Raw genomic sequence first — 24,326 nt, 5'->3', positions numbered from 1 at the left:
CACAGAGAACAAAAGCTCTCTCAAAATGACAGCACACCTCTACCCTAACGCTCCCAGCGCTGGCGTCCGCCGTCAGGGGAAACAGCCTCGCGGGTCGCGACGTCCCCGGTGCGTGACGCACTTTACGGCCGTGTCGCAAAGCGAAGACAGTGCCGGCTTCGTAGCGCTTGCCTTCCTCGTTTTCCTAGTCTGGCTGAGGCGCATTTGCGACGAGGTGGAGGTGTGGGGAGCGGCTGTGGTACCGAGAAAGCGGAAAAGAAAGGAGGAAGTGAAAGGAGACGAAGAAAATTAGAAGGGAGAAGAAAGCAAGGGGTCAGAGAGAAGTGTGTTGTCCTGGTTTTTTCGGCAGAAAGAGATTACAGGCCCTGACGTAGTGAAGCACGCGCGTCCTAGTCATATCTGAATAATAAGTGGTTACAGGAAAAGGAGGTAGGGAGGAGACTTACAGTCCTCGTATCTGGGGATGCAATGAGTGAAGTTCGACGGGTGTGGCCCTGGCAAACCCGCACATAGCCTGGAGGAGGAACAGGGCCACACACGAGATAACTCAAGAGGCAAAAATTAGTCACACTGCCAAACTGAAAGTTGGAAATCAAGATTATCCAAAACAGTTTGTGATCTGGTTTTCATCTTTGATAATATCTTATTAATATCTTCGAAAATTTAACTTCTAGTACACAATCCATTGTTTCAGTGGTGTGGTATACATTGTAAAACTTTTGACGATTTCAAAAGCCAGATTTACCAAACTTTTAACAACTGTGCTGAAGGCGTAGAGCTCTTGGCATCTAAACGTCTGCACTAAGAGACTTGACCAAACTCTTGTCAGCGAACATTCAATTAACTACTAAGTTAAGAAGAAAAAAGGGAATTTTATTGGAGCCAAACTGAAGATTTTAACCTGGGAAGCAGATTCTCAGAAAGCTTCGTTAGAAGACGAAGGCTCAGTCATACGTTTTTGAGTCAAAGGATCATACAGCAAAATGACATACTGAAATTTCACATGAAGTTCACCAGAGATACGTAGTCCAGGTAAGCCGCTGCAAGGTCATTGAGTCAATACGGACCCCCCCCCTTCCAACACACACACACAAAGTGGGAAGAAACATTATTCTTTTAAGAAGTTTCATTGTTAGCGTCAGAATAAAGGGAACAAACTGATCTTTAAGATTGAGCAGGCACTCCCATCTTTGAGAAGTTCTGGTTAAGTGTAATGCAGAGGCACGCTGCACATTAGGGAGGGAGATCCAAACAAACAATTTTATGTTTAATTTTTTTCTTGTGCCTTAAAATATAAATTTTATTTCATTGCTCTGATATGGCTTCTAACAGCTTAAAGCCTTGTCTCTAGGATAATCCCAGTGCCCCTATCCCCACCTCTATAAAATACCTGCCTAGAAGAGCTCAACACTGCCAGAATTTACTGTTTGTTCCAGGCAAAACCAGGATAGGCAGACAGATCCGAGACCCCTTTCTTGGAGCAGTTTCTTTAGAAAGCTTGCAAATATAAATCCTTTCTCTGCCCTTTGTGATATAAATCTACCACTCAGAACTGTTTCCTTAAGGCCCTGAGAGCCCCTGTCTTTAAAATGCAAATATTCAGGAAGATAACTGTGCTACCTCCACATCCTTGGCAGAGGATAAGGACCTAACTTCAGTGGGTGCCTTTCTTCAGCTTGCACTACTGCCTCCTGTCATAAAGATAGGAGAAGTTTGTTTCTCCTCTGACAAATGTCAATTAACAGACCAGATGGCCTAGTCACATGGTTCACCCACCTACCCCCTTACCACCCCTTAGTGCCTTTCCCTTAGCACACTTAAGCCTTTGAAAAGTTTCCAGTCTTCTGTTTCAGGGAAGTGGATTCAGTTCATAGTGTAGTGTTTATTGAATAAAATATGTACTTACCACTGTAAGTAATATCCAGCTTTGTTTATCTTTAATAATTTATCCAGTTAGCAAAGTACTATTATTAAAATATGCTTGCCTTTTAAAAAATAAAAGGACTTGGCTTCCTGTAATCTTATAAACTTCGCTTTCAATGTTGGTAACAGCTATTAACCTCTGTTTAAACTGTCATTAAAAAACAAAATTCAACTGAGTAAATCTGAAAATAATTGGCTTTATTAAATAATTCATGAACCAGGCAGCATCCTATCTAATAAATAGAAAGGAGCTCTAAGGAGCTGTACAAATGGAAGGTTTTTAAAGTCAGGAAGGAGTGGGACAAGGAAGTGAAAAAGAAAAGAAAGGATTATTTCAGGCACAGTCACCTTTCTTTGGGAAAAAGGGAGGAATTTATCATGCTGATTACTGCACTAATGTTGATCAGGAAATTCCAGACTGATTGGTTTAAAATCACAATTCCAGGAGCAGCTGAAACTGCAATTAAGTATTGAGTTTTGGTTTGTTTATGTGGGACTTAACATAAGTGACTTTGTTTTGAACTTGTTCCTTTTTTAACACTGGAAATGTATTGGGCAGGCTCTATTAAAAAGATTCAGCTCAAATTAGTTCAACTGACAAATTAGTCTTTAGGGAGAAGAAGAGTAAGGCAGTGAGTCACAAAACCTCTGATCAAAGAACGGGAGAAACAGAAAGGAGTTCACATAGGAAGTTCTTCCAGCCCTAGTCTTCCGACTCTACATTCCTTAAGGGAAAGTTGGAGTTGACTTAGTTTAAAGAACTAAGCAAACAACTGTACAAACACACAACTATGCAAACAAAACCAACTCCCTTGCACTGAGACTGCACCACAGTTAGCTCAGACAGCGGGGTCTCCTGTGTTCCTCTCTTCAGGGACATGCATTCCCCAGTCTGCAAGACTGTAGTGTGTGTGTGCTGCAGCCCACTTGGGCAGAACTGAAATGCCATCTTGAATATTTACTATTTTATATTATTGGCCATCTACTCACATCCTAAATTAAATGGATGTCATCAGAACTTAAGAAAGTGAGGGCTTTTGTTTTTTATTCTATATTTTTATTTAGAAGCCAGATACCATCATTTAAGTGCATCTCATAATAGTTGGTGAGACAGGCACAAGAGACTGAGAAATAAATATTTTTAAATAGGAAAGCCGTGTACGTAATTACTGAAATTGATAAGTATGCTAAAAACAAGAATGATTAAGAATTCCAACTATCTCCCCCTTTTTCCATTCATTTTGTATATAACAAATGTTAACTGATTACTTACTATTTACCAAGCACTGCCCTAGATGCCAGGAATACAACTGTGAAAGTCGGGAGGAAAATTTTTTCTTCTACCCTTTTAGGTTTTTTGGTCTTATTTATTAATTAAGACGGATTAGCAGGAGAAGAACAAATTCGATTTCATACACACAGGAGCCCACATGTCACACAGACATGAGAGGGTCAAAGACAATCAGGCAATTAAAGCTTATAGGCCATTCTGAGCTAAGGAGAAGAAGGTAGGCATCTGGATCTTCAAAGGGAAGGAAGACAATTCATAGGAAAATGGGAAGAGCACATGTTTGGTAAACAGTTTGTCATGCCACATGCAGAGACAATGGGATACAGCAAGGAATTTGAACAAACAGGTCCACTGAACTCCCCCCAGCTCACACTCTTGTAGTTATCTCTGGTAATACCTCTTTCTGGACCAAGCCCTCTATCTGAATTCTTTTAGGCAGTTAAGGGGGTGGTAAAAAAGCTCTTCCTGAGTCTTTTGATCCTCAGTTGTCTTCACCTCAAAATAATTCATGTGCAAAAGTGGCACATTTAAGGGAGACTCATTCTGAACCCCTTAATGAACAAAATGGACAAGGCCATGCTTTCATGAAGCTTACTTTCTAGAGGAAGGGAATCAACCCTAAGTTAAGTAAACAAACTGGGGATTACAGTGCAATGAAGGAAATAGACAACTTGCTGTGGAAAAGAATAATTGAAGCAGATATGGCTTCTTTAGATTACAAGAGAGGGGTGTCCAAGAAGGCTTTTCTGAGGAGGATGCATTTTGAAAGATACCTAAGACTTGTGAAGTTGCCAGCCACTTGAAAAGTTGGGGAAAGAGCATTCCAGAGAGGACTGTAAGTGCAAAAATCTTTGAGACAGGAAAGAGCTTGGCCATAATCAAGAAAGAGAAATGTCAACGTGCTAAAGCACACTAGTAAGCCAGGGAAATCATGATCTGCAGTGAAGCCAGAGAGGGCCAGTATGGTTGACACAGCTCGCTGCATCCCAATACCCATTTACCCACTCTCCCTTCTTCCACGTCATGTAGAAATGTGTCCAGTTAAAAATTTACTTCACCAAGATCCCTGCAGTTAAAAGGGCCATTTGACCCTCCCTGGAAAGTGAGATGAATGTGCAGCCTGCTGTGTAGATCTTCTGGGAAGGCTATTATTCTCCTAGTGAAAAAAGACTCGCTCATTTGGCAGGAATTATTAACTGTTTGTTGTTTCCCCTCCCTCCTTTATTCTGCTTGAAAGGAGGACAATTTCTAGAGAAGGAGTAGCCATCCTGATACCATAATAGCAAAAACCACACACGAGGATGGCAGAATAGGGAGTAAGAAGGACCCTGAGTCTTTTATGACTTCCTCAAGTAGTTGCACCCATCCTGGATATCTTGCTTCTGGGCTAATGAGAAAAATAAACCCTTATTTGGCTAAGCTACTATGGTTGTGAAAATCCTGACATAAGAGCCAAATCATATAAGGTTTTATAGGCTATGGTAAGGAATTAGGACTTTACCCCAAGTGCAATGGAAAACCATTAATACTCCACCCAACTATTCCTCGCGACATAGAGAAGTATGATAAGAGTTGGAACTAGATAAACAGAAACACTAGGGTGGAGGTTGGAGTGGGAAGCCAGGTTACTGGATTCTTAATACCTGACTCCACTACCATCATACCATCTCCACATACCATCTTCTTTCCCATAAAACACTGGATCAGAAGTAGCCTGCTGCCCTCTTTTCTCTTCCCTTATGGCAAGGATTTTCTTCATATTTTCTGTATTCTTTCAATCAGGAGAAACTTCCCACCCACCAGTTCTGTTTCTTAGTAAATTAATGCATGCTGAAGGAAGTTTTAAAGCCCTTTTTCACTTGACAAAGTCTGGCTTTCAATCCTGCATTAGCGACTCAGAAATCCTATTCGACAGTCACTTCTTTGTTCCATTTCGTATCTACTCTTCCCTCTGAAATAATAAAACCATTATGTCACCATTAGGTGCTGGGGTTTAAATCTAGGATGTTATGCATGCCAACTACATGTTCTACCCCTGAGCTAAACCCTCCACCCTGAGAATTTGACAGGTAGATTTAGTCAAGTCTGGGAAAGCTCCACTTTTAAGAAGTAACACTTGAAATGAGATTTGAGGGAAGAATAGGAGTCAATCAAAAAATGAAGACAAAGAAAAAACTGTATGCAGTCCTGCTGGCAGGATGTCCTACTGGCAGGGTGTCTGGTACATGTAAGTGATCAGTAAATCAAGATCTCTTTCTCCTCTCCTCTCCCTTCCTTAGGGAATCTACTAGTGTAGTTACAGTGCTATTCAGAGAGATACAGAACTTCTACAGTGGGACCCCTTCACAGGTTTCCCTAGAATCTTCCTGAGCAACACGGTATGCAATAGTCCATGGAAAAAAATGTCATCATGGGTTACAGTTCATCTGTAGCTGAACAATAAATAAATCTGTGATATAGCTTGCATCAGCAAGGCAGGAACCAATAATCAAATGTAGTCTACTGTACAAAGAGCCAAGCATGTTCTCAGTGCAATCAGTGTTCCAGGATGGGACTGGACATGATCAAAGATGTTCAAAAAGCCCAACAAACCATCCTCTAACAGAACTTTTATTAATAAGGAGAACTTGTTGACTCTTGGGGTTATTTAATTAAATAAGAAAGTAGTTCAAGGACAATCTTTGCAAATGTTACTATGTGTTACACCAAAGAGATTTCAAAGAATGGTCTTTTGCAGTTGAAAATAAGTATTTTCCAGTTTTCATAGATATTCTGTTAGAGTTGTTACATGGAATAGACAAAGTTAGCTTATTTAACAGCTAGTTGAAAAACAAGCATTTTGTTTCCACATTTTACGTTAGTAATTTTGTCCTTTTTAGGAGTTCCATAAGGTTCCATAAATAAGCTTTCATCAATAGTTATAGCTAGAGAAAAAACCTAGAAACAAAGGTTTCCATCAAATCAAGGCTACTGCATACAGCAGCAGTGCTGCGATGAGCAGTATAAGAACATACCTCCATTAAGTGTGAATTCTCATCCCCATCGTTCCACCTTTCATTTCTCCTATTAGAGCATATGTGCTTTCCATTTCATAATTGTTTGAGTAGGGTGTCTTCTATATTGAAGGCAGTATCTTATTTGTTTGTTTTTAAGGGTTAACATTAATTTATTATCAGAAAGGGGGAAATTTCCCTCTCTACCTTTCTTGAGCACTTGTGGCTAGACACAAGACAGACTAAAGAAGGAGAAAAAGAAACAAATTTTAATCATGTGCATGGAAGTTCGCACAGAAGAAGTGGCCAAAGCAAACAGCTTTTATATTTTTTAGACAAAGAAACAAATTTGTGAGTAATTGACAGGAAAAAGAAACTTAGGTTCTGGGTGCCTTATTAGTGAAGAATCCAAAAGGAGTTTGGGCTTGGGGTAGTGAATTAAAGAAGTAACAAGGTTTTTTTTTATAGCTTCTTAGCCCGGGTTCCCCATCTCTGGTGATAAGGGTGGCCTTCTACCTCAAGATATGGCAAGTACAACTTTCACATGAGAGATTTATTTCCTGCTTTCATGGAGACAGAAAGAAGGGTCAGAGTGTTCTTCTTGCATTGATTGCTTCTTAAGTAACTTTAATTCAAAGTAATCAGTATGCCATTGATGTACATTTTGGGATAGCCAGCCCTGGATCCCAATATTATCAAAAAAGACAGATCACTTTCACTTAAAGGTAACTGGGATAGAGAAAAAAAGGTCAACACAAAATACTGGTATGAATGTAAAATGGCACAACTGTTTAGAGTGGGCCCTTAAGCAGTCATGGGTATGTACATAAGAAAGCCGCAATCCTAAATACAGTAGCATTCCTAAAGGATGTTCCTTCTGGTGCAGAAAAGTGATTTGAATGTAGCTGACTATTCCATATTTACCTACAGCTTGCTAAAGGAATTTGCAAACTGCTATCCCTTTGATTCAGACACTTGACCTGTATCACTGGGCAAATACTAATTAAAAGAGCAAGTTATAAATTAAAAGAAGCTTGATTTTCTCTGTTGAAGAGAAACTCCGGCCCCACCAACCTTTCAGAATCTTTATGTACTTTTCAAATGTAAATCTCTTTAATGATCAAGTTTCTTACCAGTCTCAACACACATTTCATATTAGTCAAATCTTTGGTAGTCCCGTGATCCCCAACAACTGGAATAGTCATTGAGATTATGTGCAGAGCATTTAAAGCATGTCAGAAAGCTGGAATTCCATTTGTAGCTTTGTGGTTAAGATTGCCAGGAAATTTAATGGCCAAAGCAGAGCATTAATGTCCAAAGAGGGAATAAGTTAAAAGTGCCATACTAGAAAATGGAAAAATCAAACTCCAGACATTGAGTTTAAGAACTAGGAATATATAAAGAACATGGCAGTGTTCCTAAGGCAGGATGGGGAAACTCTAGGCCACATTCTTCCCCTGAGCCCAAATCAGTCCCATATGGATGTTTTCTACCAATCTGGATAAGGGCCCCAGCATCCTTCCCTCTAGAAGAAATGCCAGGTAAGATTCTCCATTCATGCCAGCAAGTTTTTCTTGTCCTGATTAAAGGTAGGCTGAAGCAGGGACTAGGATTCATTCATTAGGCCCAGGAACCTGGCCATTTGTCCCCCTCCCTTCTCACTCCAGGAGATTTTATTAGGGGACATGGCATTCACAAGCACCCTCCTGTTTACATATGCTGGCCTGTTGGGGAAGATAGACAAATCACTGCTAGTCACTCTGAGGAATAAACCTTCAAATAATTCATGGGTATATAATTTTTTTGTCTTATTGTGCTTGCAACACCTTTAAATTTTACCATTAAATACTGAGCATAAGTATGTATTGGTCTTAAGTCTGCAGATTTTTGAAATGTAAAGATAAATGAACAAATGGCTTAAAAGATGTGATGCAGTAAACACCAATTGTCAAATCTAGGTGGTGATAAAATTCTAGGTAAAGGTTATACTTTATACCCTCTACCACTAAGAAAGAGAGACAGTTCATCCTGGCCTCTTTGAGCTTTGCAGGTGACATATACATAAGTATAACAGTTGAGAACACCCTTTTGACACATTTCTTGGTGACCAGAATGCTGCCAGTTTTGAGAGTCGTCAGAATAACAAGTACTCGACGTCAGGTCCAGGCTGTGCTGCAAGCTTTCCTGCTTCTTGGTCCATATGTCCCTGCAGATCCCCTGGGCAGGATTTAGCCGTGGTGGATACAGAAGCTGTGTATGACTTCACAGAGCAAAACCGGAAGGGCTCTGGAGCAGGGCTGTGCCTTCCATGACAAAGAGCTCATTGTTGTTTGAAAATCAGCTCCTGGCATGTCACTTGGCCCTTGTAAATACAAAGTACCTGACCATGGACAATCCAGTGACTAGGTGACCCAAGGTGGATGTGTTAACCCTACTCATACCGTTAAAATAGCATTTAATATACTCGAGGCACAACTTTAAAATGATTTTCCAAATTCTGCAGGATTAGTAAATCTTCTTTAGTTTGTTCTTTGTCTCTTATATGTTTGTCCCAAAGAGATATAATTTATGTCCACTGTTCATACTATTCTCAGAGAAATTGGATTCTGTGTTTAGTTTCTCTGGAAGACATAGTTGTGTCAATGAGAGAGAAATATAAATGTGAGCAAGGAAGTGAGCAGAGACCACATCATGCAGAAGTTTCCTGAATAGAGCAAGGAGTTGAGATTGTATTCTAAGTGCAATGTGAAGCTTCCAGTGAATTAATCAGGAGATGACAGGATTTGATCTTCATTTTTAAAATATCACTCTGGCTACTGTAAAGAAGAGTTGAGAAATAGAGTAGTAGGTGAAGAGGGATATGATGAGGCAGCATTTGTTATTAAGATAGGAGATAGAGTGTGTTTGTATGCCAATGAGAATGATTCAGCACAGTGCTGAATATGCCACTGTAGCATAAACATTTTTTTAAACTGAAGGCACTTGACAATATGGGCTTTTAAACTCCCTTATCTACTTGGAATCAAGAACCTCCCCAAAACTCAGTTATCATAAATCCTCTCCACAGGAGTGTTTGGAGTTTTCCAACCTGGAAAGATTGTCATAGAGCTTACAACTATCACATCTCCTGTCTATTCTCTTAAGGGCCAATTAATCTTTCCTAAAAGTCATTTGTTTTCCCAAAAATGCCCTTCTCTCCCTCCCCTTTGCCTATTAAAATAGTATACAAGCCCCCAATTCTAATCACCTCCTTGAGTCACATTTTTCTGTGAACTCTTATGCATACATGAATAAACGTTTCTTTTCTCATGCCAGTCTCATATTTGTCTGTTTATTTGCAGAACCCCATTCACTAAACATAAGAGAGCAGACAAAAGGTTTTTCCTCTCCAACAGGTAGAAAATGATTCAATAAGAATGTCACAGAGATGACCCCTAGGGCTCTGGAGGACTTGGCTTCCAGAACAGAGAACTATTTGCCTTGAAGAGGGAATAATTGCAAAAGTGAAGTTCTTCCAAATGCTGGAAATGCAGAAAGAGCAATAAGGGATGGGATCCAGTGCCCAGTGGGGAGGTAGGAGCAGGAAACAGAAGAAGAGGCAGTGAGCCTGGCGTCAAGTGCAGAGAGTTTGACTGATTTGGTAGTTGGACAGTGAGGACATCTCTTGTGATTGCTACTATTTTTGTCAACTGAGACAACTTTATCAGTTGACAGTGAGGATAGGAGAGGGAGTAAAAGCAGTTTGAAGAGAGAGGACATGTGACACAGCCTCTTTCAGAGAGTGGGAAAGGAAACATCATAGGAAATTTCGTCTTAGTATTTAATACCCATCTGAAGTCTGTGTCCTCAAATTCAGTCTGCACAGTTGAGTTTGTTAATTTGTTTTCAGGAATGCTCGGCTTCTTGGTGGAAGCACAGAAAAGAAGAAAACAGGACTTAACAAGGGGTTAAATCTTCATCAGGTGAGTCCGATGGAGGGCATGAGACTCGGGAGGATGATTACAATGAAGGGTCATGGAATCTAAGCTGAGTAAGGAGAGGAGGGAGGAACTGAGTTAGGTAATCAGTGATTGAAAGGGGAAGAGTCAGCTGATTGAAGGACGCCAGTCAAGTAGTTGCTGTAGTAGAGTATTCAGGTGGGTCAGTTAGCAGGAGAGGGATGGCAGTAAGAATGTGGGAAGCTACAAGCTAAGGTTGGGATGCGTTGTAGTTACTGGGGATATCAAGGCCATAAATACAACCCTGAGAAAGGAAGATAAGGAGAATCGAGTGAAAGATCAGCCTATCATTTTTCAGCCATATTCTAGTCTCTTCTCTGCACTTTGGTCTCTGATGTATAACTACTTTTACCATTGTACAATAGTGGTAGATTTGACAGTTCTCAGAGGATTTAGTGTCAAGGTTGATGAAAGAGCAATGAATTCTCAAAGGTCATCACCAGCAGGTAGATTTATGGCACAGTAAATAGACTTTTAATTCACACAGGAAAAATCATAAGACAATGGGTTCTGGCAGCTTTGTAAAGTTCCACGGAAAATCAAGGGAATAAACCAATTTGTGGCTTGGAAGGCTACAGACAATAAAGGTGACAAAAATGGAATAGCATTGAGTGCTTTTGCTTATGAGGAAGAAAACTCAATTGGGGGAAAGAGGACCTGAATTAAGCAAATTCCCTCTAATTTCTAGGGTTACAAATCAAGGACAAATAACCCTGCACATTCTTCTGTTTACTCCCTCATCTCTGCACAGGTGAGTATTTTTATGTGAAATGAATCAAGTTATAATAAATACCCACAGTAGCCTGAAGAGGAAAATAAGTTATAGTAAAACAAAGGTGGAGATTATACAAAAGACTCTGAATCTCTTTTTCTTAGTACAAGGTTTACTTGAGTTACTGAATAATAGAAAACAGTAAACAAATTACATGGAAACAGTGTTAAGTTCCAGTGCAGTGTGTAAACATCAATCTCTTTCAAATCCCAGATTAAAAATTGAATAGTTTTGAGACAGGAGGAAAGGCGGCATGGCACAACCTTTAAAAGAATGACATAGCAATTGAGGATAGGACATAAACTGGTTAGAACCAACTTGGCCCAAGATGGCAGAAGATTCAACTTCCAGGGTAACTTGAGCTTCATTATAGGCTCATTGTAATACATCAGCATGCTAAATGATAAACCCACAGGTTCCATGACAGTTCCCAAGCTAACCATAATAGGCCAAAAAGTGGGTGGGGGCCCAATTCCTGGAAATCCCCTTCTCCCCCAAAACAGTTGAAATAATCCTCCTACTCATTAACATATGAAATTATACAGCCCATAAAAACTATGTTCTGGCACCACCTCTCTTGCCTTCTGAGACTGCTTGCACTCTGTATCTCCCTGAGTAAATCTACTTTCATTTTACCATGGCTCACTTTTGTATTCTTTCCTGCATAAGACAAGAACCTGTTTTCCGACAGCAGTTTGAACATTACGTGTACTGAATTTCTTAGATAAGATCAGGTTCAAATTCTAGTCTCACTTATGAGGCAGGAAAAAGCTTCACAGACCTAGACCTACTAGTTTAACATATAACCGATTTAACATCTTTATAATTCCATTCTTATACTTTCCCCAGAGCACATACTTTGATGATTTAATTATAGAATGTTTTCTTACTGGTCATGGGATTTATAGATGATAGTTTTCTAAAACTTTCCACTACTGTGGCTGAATTATACTTAGTAATGATTAACTTTTGTACCTATTTGACCCTCTTTTCTTTGAGTCAATCAATGCAGTCTTATCACCTTTAAAACACAGGCACTGAATTAGGTTTACTATTCTAGCTACATGTAAATGTATTATATTTTTAAAGAATTTAGGTAATTTTGGTTATCTTTCAAGATATTGCTAAAATGTTATTCATTGCCCCATTACTATGAAATACATTTTAATGTCATTCTTCAATAATTTACACTATACAAAAATTACAATGAAAAAGCTGAATACTAAAAGAAAGACATGATCCCTCAGCTTTAGGTGTGATTAGAAAATAAGGAGATGAGTTTTAAACAAACCTACCGGTAAGTATATGCTTCTTTTAAACAGTTTCCCCAGGAGGAGACACACTGTATACATTAGAGTTATTTTGTTATTTGAGCATACCACAAATAAGGAAACTTCTGAGACCCACTGTGGCTTGGATACGTGATTCTCGATTGAGGGTTAAAATGGACCAGAGGGCAAAACAGAGGCCTTGCTAAGGAGGGATGGCCAGGATCTTTACAACAATGTGTAATTTGGAGGGGGGGGGCATATTAAACATTAATATTAATAATATTAATTATTAATTATCAAAGATATTTAAACATTAATAAATTAGAATTTTTCATTCAGTTATTTCAAAATAACATTAAAGGAAAGCATAAAGTTAACAAATTATTTTTTAAGTCAAAATGACCCCAAGCTAAAAAAAAAACCTTAGAAACAAATATCCAGTCATTCGTCCTAGGCATAATGGCCAGTAAGTGCAGGGTCAGAAAGCACAGATCAGTCTGCCTTTAAACACTGTATGTATTTCACTCAAACATGCCAGGCACATGTCACCTCAGAGCCTTTGCACTTACAGATATGTATTAGCTTGCAGTGTAAAATGTATTTCTTTCTATGGATCCTGATATGAAGTATTTTAAAGACACTACACTACATCAAGCTGCTTCCATTTCTCCACTTTCTCTTACCTGAGGCCTCTTAAATTGAGGAACAGAAGTAAGTTTATTATATTTCTACATAATGAAATTAACCTTTTGATAAACTAGTAGTAGTTTTTTAAGCCTGATGACTTTGTCTTTCCATTTTCTTTTCTAGTTTATATATTATTGTGGCTTTTTTGGCATATCATGCATTTTAGAGTTTATATAAAAATATGAAAGAAAAATAAGTTGTCAGTGATATTTTCTTTGCAGCCTTTAAGAAGAAGATAAAGAGTTTGTTTAGATATACTGAGCATGTGATTGTGAGAGAACTTAAGGTATAAATGTATAACAGGAAATTGGATAAAAGGTATAAAGGTTAGCAGATAGAGCAAGGCCAGAGCAGTACATCTGTGAGTCACTCTGCTGTAGACTAAATGTTTGTGTGCTCCCCAAATTCTTATGTTGAAACCCAATTCCCAGTGTGATGGTATTTGGAGGTGGGGCCTTTGGGAGCTGATTAGATCTTGAGACCAGAGCCCTCATGAATGGGATTAGTGCCCTTATAAAAGAGACCCCAGAGAGATCCTTCTGCTCTGTAAGGACACAGCAAAAATATGGCTGTCTATGAACCAGGAAGTGGACTTTCACCACATACTGCATCTGTTGGCTCCTTAATCTTGGACTCCCCAGCTTCCAAAACTGTGAGAAATAAATGTCTATAACAATAGACACCTAATGAACTAAGACAGAGAATTGGTTCTGGGAGTGAGATACTGCTATAACACATACCCAAAAATGTGGGAAATGGCTTTGGAGCTGAGTAGAAGCTGAAAGGATTTTGAGGTGCATGCTATAAAAAGCCTACATTACCATGAATGAATCATTAAATGTAATTCTGGTAAGGGTCCAGAAAGTAAAGAGGAACACTATAGAGAAAGTTTCAATATTCTTAAGCATACCCAAGTAATCCTGACCAGATGTTGGTAGAAGTATGGATGCTAAAGGCCATTCTGATGAGAGCTCACATGGAAATAAAGAACATATTCTTGGAAACAGAAGGAAAGACAGTTCTTGCTATAAAGTAGCAAAGAGCTTGGCTGAATTGTGTTCATGTTCTAATGTTTTGTGGAAGGTAGAATTTGTAAGCAATGAAACTGGATATTTAGCTGAAGCTATTTCTAAGCAAAGTGTTGAAGGAACAACCTGGTTCTCCCTGACCGCTTTAGTACAACAAGAAAAGTTTTCACATAATGAGATATAGGGAAGTCATTCTGGCTTATACGTAAGTTAACCTGAATTTTATGCTAACTAAAATAGCCTGTTTATGGCCTATCGAATATACACTGTACATCTGCTTTAATTATTAAAGAAAAGAACATATTGACCAGAAATAAAGAATATCCATGTTAAAAATAAAGATTAATGCCTCCCTTCCTGGGATGCCAATGTTGCCAAAAGCTAGCTAGTGTGCCTGTTGCACAAGTGAGGCCAAATGAACCAAAACGTCAGTTTGGAGCAGAGAAGGATTTATTGCAGGGCCAAGCAAGATGGCTCATGCTCAAAAAATCCAACTCCCCAATGGTTTTGGGGGGAAAGTTTTTATAGGCAAAGTCTGGGGTGAGGGCTGCAGGGTGTGTGACTTTCTTCTGATTCCTTGGTGGTAAGGTAACAGGTTGATGTTCCAGGAATCTTGTGCTCAGCCTGAAGTTTCCATCCTCCACCTGGGTGGGGGCCTTAGTTCCAGTAGAAGAACTCAGAGATAGGCATCAGATTGTTATGTAAATCCCTTGAGGAGGAACCAGGACCCTGCCCCATTGCTGCACTATTGTTTCTTGACTGCTCCTCATTTGTTTCTGCATTTCCTTACTTTCCTAATTAGAAACCGTTTGAATGGAACTCTGGGGAGGTCTAAGAGGCTGAAGCCTTTTTCCTCCAAATTAGAAATGGGCAACACAGACTTTTCTACCCAGGAGGGCCCCACAGGGTCCTGCTCGGTTTCACCAATGCTGGTACTTCTTCAATAATAATACTTCCTTCCCAGGTGCCAAGGCCATACTGACTCACTGTATACATGCTGATCTGTTTTTTTGAAACCTTGGAAGAATATATTCACAATTCGTTTGATTTTCTTTGTTCTGAAAAAATATAAAACTGTGCTGTAAACCATGCTTCTTTGAAGCAGTTCCTCATAGTTGTCTGAAAGGCTGTCCTCAAGGCTACAGTTCTCAATTTGGCTCAGTTTTCTATTATAGCTTATTACATTACAACTTATTTATTGATTATTTTCATCAACAAGTAAAATGGAAAAAGAGAGAAATGATTTACAGGTGGAATTGCTTATCAAAAAGGAAGCAAAACATTAAGATTTGGAAAATTCTCAGCCTATCTATGTTTTAAAAAATGAGAAAGCAAGGTTAGGAAAGAACCCTAAGTGTATGCCTGAGAGATTGTTTGCTAAGAAAATCAGTTTGGATCAGCCATCTCACTAGCAGCTATTCTCCAAGACAACAGAAGAATGACCTTGAGGGCAACTCAGAGATAATTAGGGCTGCCCCAACCCTCAGAGGCCCAGAGCACAAAGGCTCTGGAGGCAGAGAAGTTCCAGAAGAGGGGCCTCCTGCACCTACAGACACTGAGAGTGCCTTGCCCAGCACTGCCTTGCACTTCAGGTTCCATTCCCTGTACTTTGATTCCACGTACCTTGGCCACTCCAGATATGGCTCCAGTTGACCTCCCTGCTGTGCAGGACAGGGTGGCTGCCCCTCCAAAGGGCACAAGTATCTTTGGCAGCATCAGGGCAGCACTGTCTCTATCTGCACACAGAATGTAAAGGCCCCAGAGAATGACCGCCTACACCTAGATTTCAAAGGACAGGGCCACCACAGGTAATCCCCATTAGGGCAATGTCAGTGGAGCCCAGGTAGGGTGCTCCACTGAATCCAGGCCTGCAGAGCCACCTGCCCCTGAGCTCAGCTTGGAATGAGGTACAGGCAAGACTGCAGCCCCAGTTGTCATGGGATTCAGCAGGCCAATGCATGGGTAGTAAAAGAACCTACCAAACACAAAGGATGAAAATAGAAAAGGAGTATATTAGGTATACTGTCATAGACAAGTGGGCCACACAGACAAGAGGTGCCTGTGGGTGCTTCAAGTGTCAGTTGCTGAGGTCTTTATAAGGGAGGGTTACATGAGGTACCAAGGGGTCACAGGATGTGTGATCAGTTCGTACACAAGTGTCTAATGGGTTGATAAGGAAGGGAGGGGGCTGTGAAAGGGTAAGACTGCATGACTCTGGTATGGGGCTGTGACCGGTTCTGGTGGTCAGGCTTCTGGGCATTGTATAGGTGATCATTATCTGGATAGTTAGTTCAGCTATGGCAGGAATGTACTAGCAAATGAATGTTTATTGTTACTTTTAAAGGGCAGCAACCAGACACCTGAGGGACCTTGGAGTTGAGGGGGCTTGCAGTAGGAACCTGCCAGCTGCCTGTGGACCCCACACCAGTGGGCTTGGAAGACAGACCATCCAGCCAAAGACTATTCTTGAACCTTAGGGCTTAATGTTTTAATGTTTGATTCATTAGGTTTTGGACTTACCTGGGACCTGTTCTTTCTTCTTTTCTATTTCTCCCTTTTGGAATGGGAATGTCTATCCTATGCTTGTCCCACCATTGTACTCTAGAAGTTCATAGCATGTTAGCTTCACAGGCTCACAGCTGGAGAGCAATTTTCCTCAGGCTGAATCATACCTTGAGTCTCACCCATATCTGATTTAGATGATATATAAATGAGTCTTTGGATTTTAGACTTTAGAGCTCATGCTGAAATGAGTTAAGACTTTTAGGGCTTTTGGGATGTGATGAAGGTGTTGTGCATGTGAGAAGGACATGAATTTTCAAGGGCCAGAAGTGGAATGCTATAGGCTGAATATGTCTTCTGAAAATTCACATGTTGAAATCCTAACCCTCAAGGTGATGGTATTTAGAGAGGAGGTGATTAAGTCCTGAGAGGGGAGCCCTCATGAATGGCATCCTTATAAAAGAGGTCCTAGAGTGCTCCCTTACCCCTTCTGCCATGTGAGGATACAAAAGAACAAGGCCATTTATGATCCAGCAAGCAAGACCTCTTCCAACACAGAGTCTGCTGATGTCTTGATCTTAGACTTACCAGCCTCCAGAACTGTGAAAAATAAATTTCTATTGTTTATAAGCTACCCAGTCTATGGTATTCTAGTATAGCAACCTAAAAGGGCTAGCACACTCATAGAAAGGTAGACAATGAAGTTATGGGCTTAGGTAAAATGTCTAGAGAAGACAGTGCTTGACACATTCTTCAGACTTCATATTCAATATCACATCCTCTGGGCACCCTAAATAAAGGAGATATCCCTCCCATATTTCTATTATTCTCTGTCAAAGCACCCCTTTGATGCTTTCATAGAATTTTTATAAATTTATAATTACATATTCATATGGTTTATTACTTCATTTTCTACCTTCCTCACTAGGGTGTAGAGATTCACAAGGACAGATAGTAAATGGCTTTATTCAAAATTATAACAATAATAATGATAGAAGACTCATAAGTGTTCTGTGTATATTAATAGATCTCTCCTCACAGCAATTCTAAAAGTTAAATTTTATTCTTATCAGTACTTTATAGTTGAAGGAAATAAGGTACAGAGGGGTTGAGAAACTTGCCCAAGGTCACAAAACTAGAAACAATGGAGCCAAGATTCAAATTTTGGAAATTTGGCTCCGAAATCAGTGCTCTTAACTTCTGTTATCATGTCACACTGCCCCTTTAAACTGGGAACTATCGTAATCATTGCCAGAAGGGAGGTGTGTAATAATGTGCTACAGGAATGGATGAAGGATTCAACCATGTTATCCTACTATTTAAAATGTATCAATAGTCCTGATCTCTACTTGGGTAATATCATATTCTAGTCTATAACATAGAAAGTACTGCAAGACTTGGCCTCAATCTACCTCTTCAGTCTCATCTCCCATTTCTTCCCCTTAGAATCTTACACAGTTCTCAGAGTATTCCATGTCATACCATCTTGTACTTGAGTACCCTGTGCCATCAGCTGTGAATGCTGTCCCTTCTCTTCCTATATATTAGTGTTGTGAATTTTTACTTCAGTTTGCCTGTGAAGCATTCACCAACCTGCATAGGAAGCGATGACTATTCCTTTCTTTGAGACTCCATTGACCCTAGTCTTTATCTCTCATAATAATTTTCAGTGTTAAGCATTCAACATTTTGCATATGTGTTTCACCCATTGTATTGTTTGCTTCTTCCAAATATTAATGTTTCTACATTTGCCACTTTGCACAGCTAGTGGCACAGAATCTCAATAAATGTTTGCTGAATTGAACTAAAATGGAAGCAAAAGAGGATTCCATGAAGGAGTTAGAAATGAAGAAGGAAGTCTTTAGAAAAAGAATTACGGGCCTAACACAGAGAATATGCTCAAAATTATCAGTCATGTTGGTTTGAAATAGCGTAGTACATTATCCAAAAGGAAAGAAATAAAACATTTGGATAAAAAAATTTTTCGCTAATAGTGTCAATAGATTCATGGGCAGTACAATAAATAAGAATTAGCTTCCTTTTTTGTTTGTTTATTTGTTTGTTTGTTTGTTTTTGAGAAAATAAAGAACTTTATTACAAGGTCGACCAGCAAGGAGACAGGAGGAAAAGCTCTCAAATCTGTCTCCTCAATCCAGAATTGGGGTAAAATTTAAGGAGTTGGGGAATTTCAAACCCGGAGGCTGATTGGCTAGTCTTGAATCAGTCCATATAAGTTACTCGTGATACTGGAAGCCAGATTTTCCTTTTTGAAGGGCTTCTTGCTCAGCTTCATGAAAAGGTCCAGTGGCAACATCTGACAAAATCTAACACCTCTTTACAACAAAAACATCCAACAAACTAGGAATAGAAGGGAAGTTCCTCAACTTTATAAAGAGCATCTATGAAAAATGCACAGCTAACATCATACTTGTTGATAAAAGACTGAATATTTTCCCCCCTAAGATCAGAAATAAGACATCTCTGTTCTTGTTCTCATCACTCATCACTTCTAGTCACCTCTAGTCAACATTGTATTGGAGAGGTTCTCTCCAGGGAAATTAAGCAAGAAAAAGAAAAAAAAAAAAGGCAACCAGTTGGGAAAGGAAGAAGTATAAGTATTTTTACTTGCAAATGACATGGTCTTATATATAGAAAATCCTAATAAATCCACTAAACATCTGTAAAAATGAGTTAACAAGTTCAGCAAGGTTGGAGGATACAAGGTCAATGTACAAAAATCAATTCTATTTCAATACACTATCAATAGTGATCTGAAAATAAAATTTAGAAAATAATTCCATTTGCAATATCATCAAAAAGAATAAAATAATCAGGAATAAATTTAATAAAAGAAGTACAAGACTTATACTCCAAAAACTAAAACATGGCCGAAAAAATTAGATAAGATCTAAATAAATGGAAAGCTATTTCATGCATCAGAAGACTTAATATCATTAAGATGACAATACTCTCAAATTGATCTACAGATTCAACACAATCCCTATTTTAAATTCCAGTTGCCTTTTTTCTAGAAATAGAAAAGTAAATGCAAAAATTCATATGGAAATGCAAGTGACCCAGAATAACCAAAAAATTTTGAAAAAGAACAAAGTTAGAAGACTCACTCACACTTCTTGATTTCAAGACTAACTATAAACCTACAGTAATAATTACAGTGTGGTACTGACATCATAATAGATATATAGAATAGATTGGTTGAATAGAATTGGGAGTCCAAATATAAACCTATACATGTATGGTCAATAAGTTTTGACAAGGTTATAATGACAATTCAATGACAAAAGTATAGTCTTTTCAACAAATGATGCTGGAACTGGATATCCACATATAAAAGAATGAATTTGGACCCCTACCTCATAACACATAAAAATTAATTCAGAATGGATCAACAAGATAAATGTAAGAGCTATAACCATGTAACTGTTAGAAGAAAACACAAGCATAAATCTTTGTGCCTGTGTTGGAATAGGCAACTATTTTTAGATTTAACACAAAAAGCAGAAACATCAAAATAAAAAAAAAATACTTCACCAAAATTAAAAACTTCTATTCATCAAAGGACACTATCAAGCAAATGAAAAGACAACTGGGAGAAAATATTTACAAATCATATATTGGATAAAGGTCTAATATTCAGAATATATAAAAACTCTGACAGCTCAACAGCTGAAAGACAAGTAACCCAGTTTAAAAGTGGACAATGGACTTGAATCAACATTTCTCGAAGAAAATATGCAAATAGCCAACAAGCGCATGAAAATATGCTCAACATCATTAGTTATGAGGGAAATGCAAATCAAAACCACAATGAGTTACCACATCACACCTACTAGGATGAATTTTTCAATGGAAAAGAAGTATTGGTGAGGATGTGGAGAAATTAGAATCCCCATATGTTGCTGTTGGGGATGTAGAAATAGAGCAGCCATTACAGAAAACAGTTTGGAAGTTCCTCAGAAAGTTAAACATAGAGTTATCTTATGACCCACAATTCCACTCTTAGATATATACTAAAGTGAATCAAAACACACCTTTGCACAAAAAGTTGTACACAGATGTTCATAACAGCATTATTCATAATAGCCAAAAAGTGGAAACAACCGAAATTTCTATTAACTGATGACTAGATAAACCAAAATGTGACATATCCATACAATGAGCTATTATTTGGTAATAAAAAGAAATGAGGTATTGATACATGCCACCATGCATGAACCTTGAAAACATTATGCTAAGATGCCAGTTACAAAAGACCATATATTGTATAATTCCACTCATATGAAATGTGCAGAATAGGTAAACCTATAGAGACAGAAAAGTAGTTGAATGGTTGTCTAAGGCTGGGGGAGAAGGGTGGGAGGGGTTGGGGAATGATTGCTAAGGGGTACAAGATTTCTTTGGGGGTTGATGAAAATGTTCTAAAATTGATAGTGATGGCTGTACAACTCTGAAAATGTACTAAAAATGATTGAGTTGTATACTTTACATGGGTGAAATTTATGGTATGTGAATTATATCTCAATAAAGCTGTTAATTTTTTAAAAGTCATGGGTATTAATCCCAGCCCCAAAACTTGTCAGCATCACCTTGGCAAGTTGTTTAACCTCCCTGAAACTGTCTTCCTTTGTAAATTGTTAAGTTTTATTTTCCTTTTCATTTATTCAATATTTATACATAAGATCCCTCTCAAAAGAGAACTATAAAGTCAAAGATATATGATAAGCTACACCTTCAACCTAAAACTCTTATTGGTAAATGATCACGTGGTTCCTGTCAAATTCTGAAGTATTTGAGTTAATTCAAATTTGACTACAGCAGTGGCTTTCAAAATTTTTTGCCTGAGACTCTTGGTCACATTTGCACAGCTTACCGTGTACCACACCGTATTCTGAGCATTTAATAAATATTATTTAATCTTCACAATAATCACAGTAAGATAGCTGCTATTATCTGTTTTGTTTGTTTGTTTACAAATGAGAACATTGAAACCAAATAATTATATCACGTTCCCAAGATCATAGATAGTAAGTAAGTAGTTGAGCCAGGATTCAACTTCGGACAATCTGGCTCCAGAGTCTAGTGTCTTAACACTTTGCTCTGTTGCCTCTCAAGTATCCAGAACAGGTACACCCACCACACACACACGCATACATACCCCTCCACCCCATCCACCTACCTACAGAGAACTGAAGTAAAAGTTTCACCAGAATATGTACCCAGAGGAATACCCTGTGGTATTTTCTATAAATATTCTTTATATAATATTTTGAATGAGTTTAGCAATCTTAAGCAAAACAGAACTCACTATTTGAAAATGAAGATTCTTCTAACGTGGACAAACAATTCTTTCTTCTCCTAGTTGGATTTCGGAGCAGGATTGAAATGCCCTGCCCCAGTAGCTGCTTAGAGAGCCCCACCCACCCTCAGGACATAACTCAAATCCAACCTTCTAGTAAGATATGCCTAACACTGAAATCAATCTTTCTCTCCCCTATACCCCCACGGCAAGTTTTTGTTTCAGTTTCTATTAAAATATTTGCTTTATTGTTTTCCTGAAGGTAACTTACTGGTCTGCCCTCTCTTAGATTGCAGGTTCCTAAGAGATGTCTTTTCCTCTACTTCATATCCCTCATCGGGCCTTGCACATAGAATGCGTAGTAACATTTTTTGAACTGAATTAAATAAAATTGATAGTAATCCCTTAATAGCATTATATTAGGAAAAATAAAGACACTGAAAGAGTATCTTGAGGGAATAAAAAGAAGGAAGAATTCCTTTCAAGCTTTCCACAGTAAAATAAAATAATTTTCTTTGATTCCTTTGTTTGGGGGATAGCCCATTTCCTTTTTTATAGCTAAGTTTTAATTTTTATGTTTAAATTAGAAAGTAATGTGAAAATTAAGTTAAAGTTTAAAAACTATATAAAATTCTTTGTTTTTCAATAAAAGAATTACCAATTTAATTACCTAAGATTTCTAAATGAATAATTTAAAAAATAAACCAATTTAACTACCTAAGATTTCTAAATGAAACTTCACCCACTTTCAAGTAGGGTAGTTTGTACATTTTGATGTTGCAGTACAGTTTGTAATAAGGAACTTTGCTTTATTTACCATAGCTTGCAAAATAAGGAAATGTGGTATAAAGCATATTATTAGAGAAAATTAACTATGGAAAGATTAATTGAGTCTTTGTTCAATTCTAAATAGAAAAAATGAGGACATTTGAATTTAGTTTCCTTAAATAATTAAAAAATGTTCCAAGAAAAACTAGGGATATTAGCACAGAATAACTTTCTCAGCACAACTTTATGCAGCGTTTGCCACCTTCATATTTTCCTTGTAGGTGAGTGCCTAAAGCCATTCAATTATTTTTTCCCAGAGTTTACATAGCATTTACAATGCACCATTGTTCTAAACACTTTATAAATGCTAACTCTTTTTATCCACTTGACAATCCTATAACATAGCTTCTAATACTTTATAGATTAAAAAAACTGAGGCAGATTAAAAAACTTGTCCAAATTCATACAACTAGAGAGTGACAGAGCTGGAATTCCAACCTAACTTCAGAGTTTTTGCTCTAACACTATGCTGCCTCAGACTTCATAAAGGCCAATGATAAGTAGATTTGAGATGACAGCAATTCTGGTCTAGTCTGTCCCCATCAGTCAAGTAAGCAGCATGATGCTGAGGAAGGCTAATAGTCACAAGAATGTAAATACTATTTATTGAGTTTCAGCTTTCAGAATCAACCAATAGACCAAGCACAGAAAATGTTACAGTTACAAAACGGAAAATAAATGTTATCAATCCTGACAGTGTGAAAGTAACTGTACAGATAATAGAAGCTGAGAAGTAGAAAAATGGACAGCTGAGAAAAAGAACAGGGCATAACTTAGTCTTACAAAATGGGAAGCCAAAAGTTTCAGCATACTTTGGCATTCCAATTGCTGGAATAAGACATTAAAAAAAGTGTAAGTTTTAAATATAACCAAATAAAAATAGTAAAGCTAATGACATATTTATATTGGGAATATATGTGGGAAGAAGGGAGTTAGGCAAGGAATAAGAGAGCTGCATCCTCAGCTGTTATAGGAGAAATCGATTAATAATGTCTACTATTGATAAAAATCAAGAAATGGTAGTATGAAACTTTATTAGAGGCATGGAAGTCAGCTTTGCAAGAGACAGCTAAATGGATTAACAGTAGTTGATCTGAGGAGTTAAACAGGGTAGGACTAAGAACTGTGCCTTTTTGTTATCTGCCCTGTTGAGCCATTTTAATCCAGATGTAGTCATTACTTTGAGTTCATAGATTCAGTATTCTGAAGAGAAAAAAATTTGTAGTTGGATAAACTAATATCTAACTTTCTCCAGCTCTAAAACTCAGAATTCAGAATCAAATGTGAAGGCTTCTATCCCAGAATAATACGAAAACTATTGGAAGTATCTCTTTAGCACAGTCTGGCCATCATTTCTGAATATGCTGCCTCAGTATTCCTCCGAATAACAGGAAATTTTTTTCACTGACCTGTGTAATTACTAAGATTGATAGCCTTTTGTTCTGAATCCACTAGGATTCTACAGAGCCAGCCTTGCAAACATAGACCTCTCACTCATGACTGGTTAAGATATAATTTATAACATCTACCATTCATTGTGTATATTTGTATGTAAGATGTCATGCTCTGTGCTTTTTAAATATTTCATTCACTCAACCAAGTTACAATTATATCCATTTTATAAATGAGGTAATTAAGATCTCAGGAAAGGGTAAGTAATTAACCAGATATCATAGCTAATAAAAAACTTGGAATTTGAACTCATTGGGTTTTTTT

At 38.1% G+C, this 24,326-nt stretch overlaps 1 long non-coding RNA gene across 1 annotated transcript; it reads left to right on the top strand.

Moving 5' to 3' along the window:
• Window positions 1–227: 227 nt before the first annotated feature.
• Window positions 228–18,503, top strand: LOC116284718 (uncharacterized). The gene is made up of 4 exons (XR_004194341.2): window positions 228–1,032; window positions 10,097–10,169; window positions 10,894–10,956; window positions 16,308–18,503. It is a non-coding gene; the product is annotated as an uncharacterized lncRNA (long non-coding RNA).
• The last annotated feature ends 5,823 nt before the right edge of the window (window positions 18,504–24,326 follow it).

Source organism: Vicugna pacos, chromosome 2 (assembly GCF_048564905.1).
Source record: "Vicugna pacos chromosome 2, VicPac4, whole genome shotgun sequence".
Taxonomy (NCBI): Eukaryota; Metazoa; Chordata; class Mammalia; order Artiodactyla; family Camelidae; genus Vicugna; species Vicugna pacos.
This window is presented reverse-complemented; position numbering and strand designations above follow the sequence as displayed.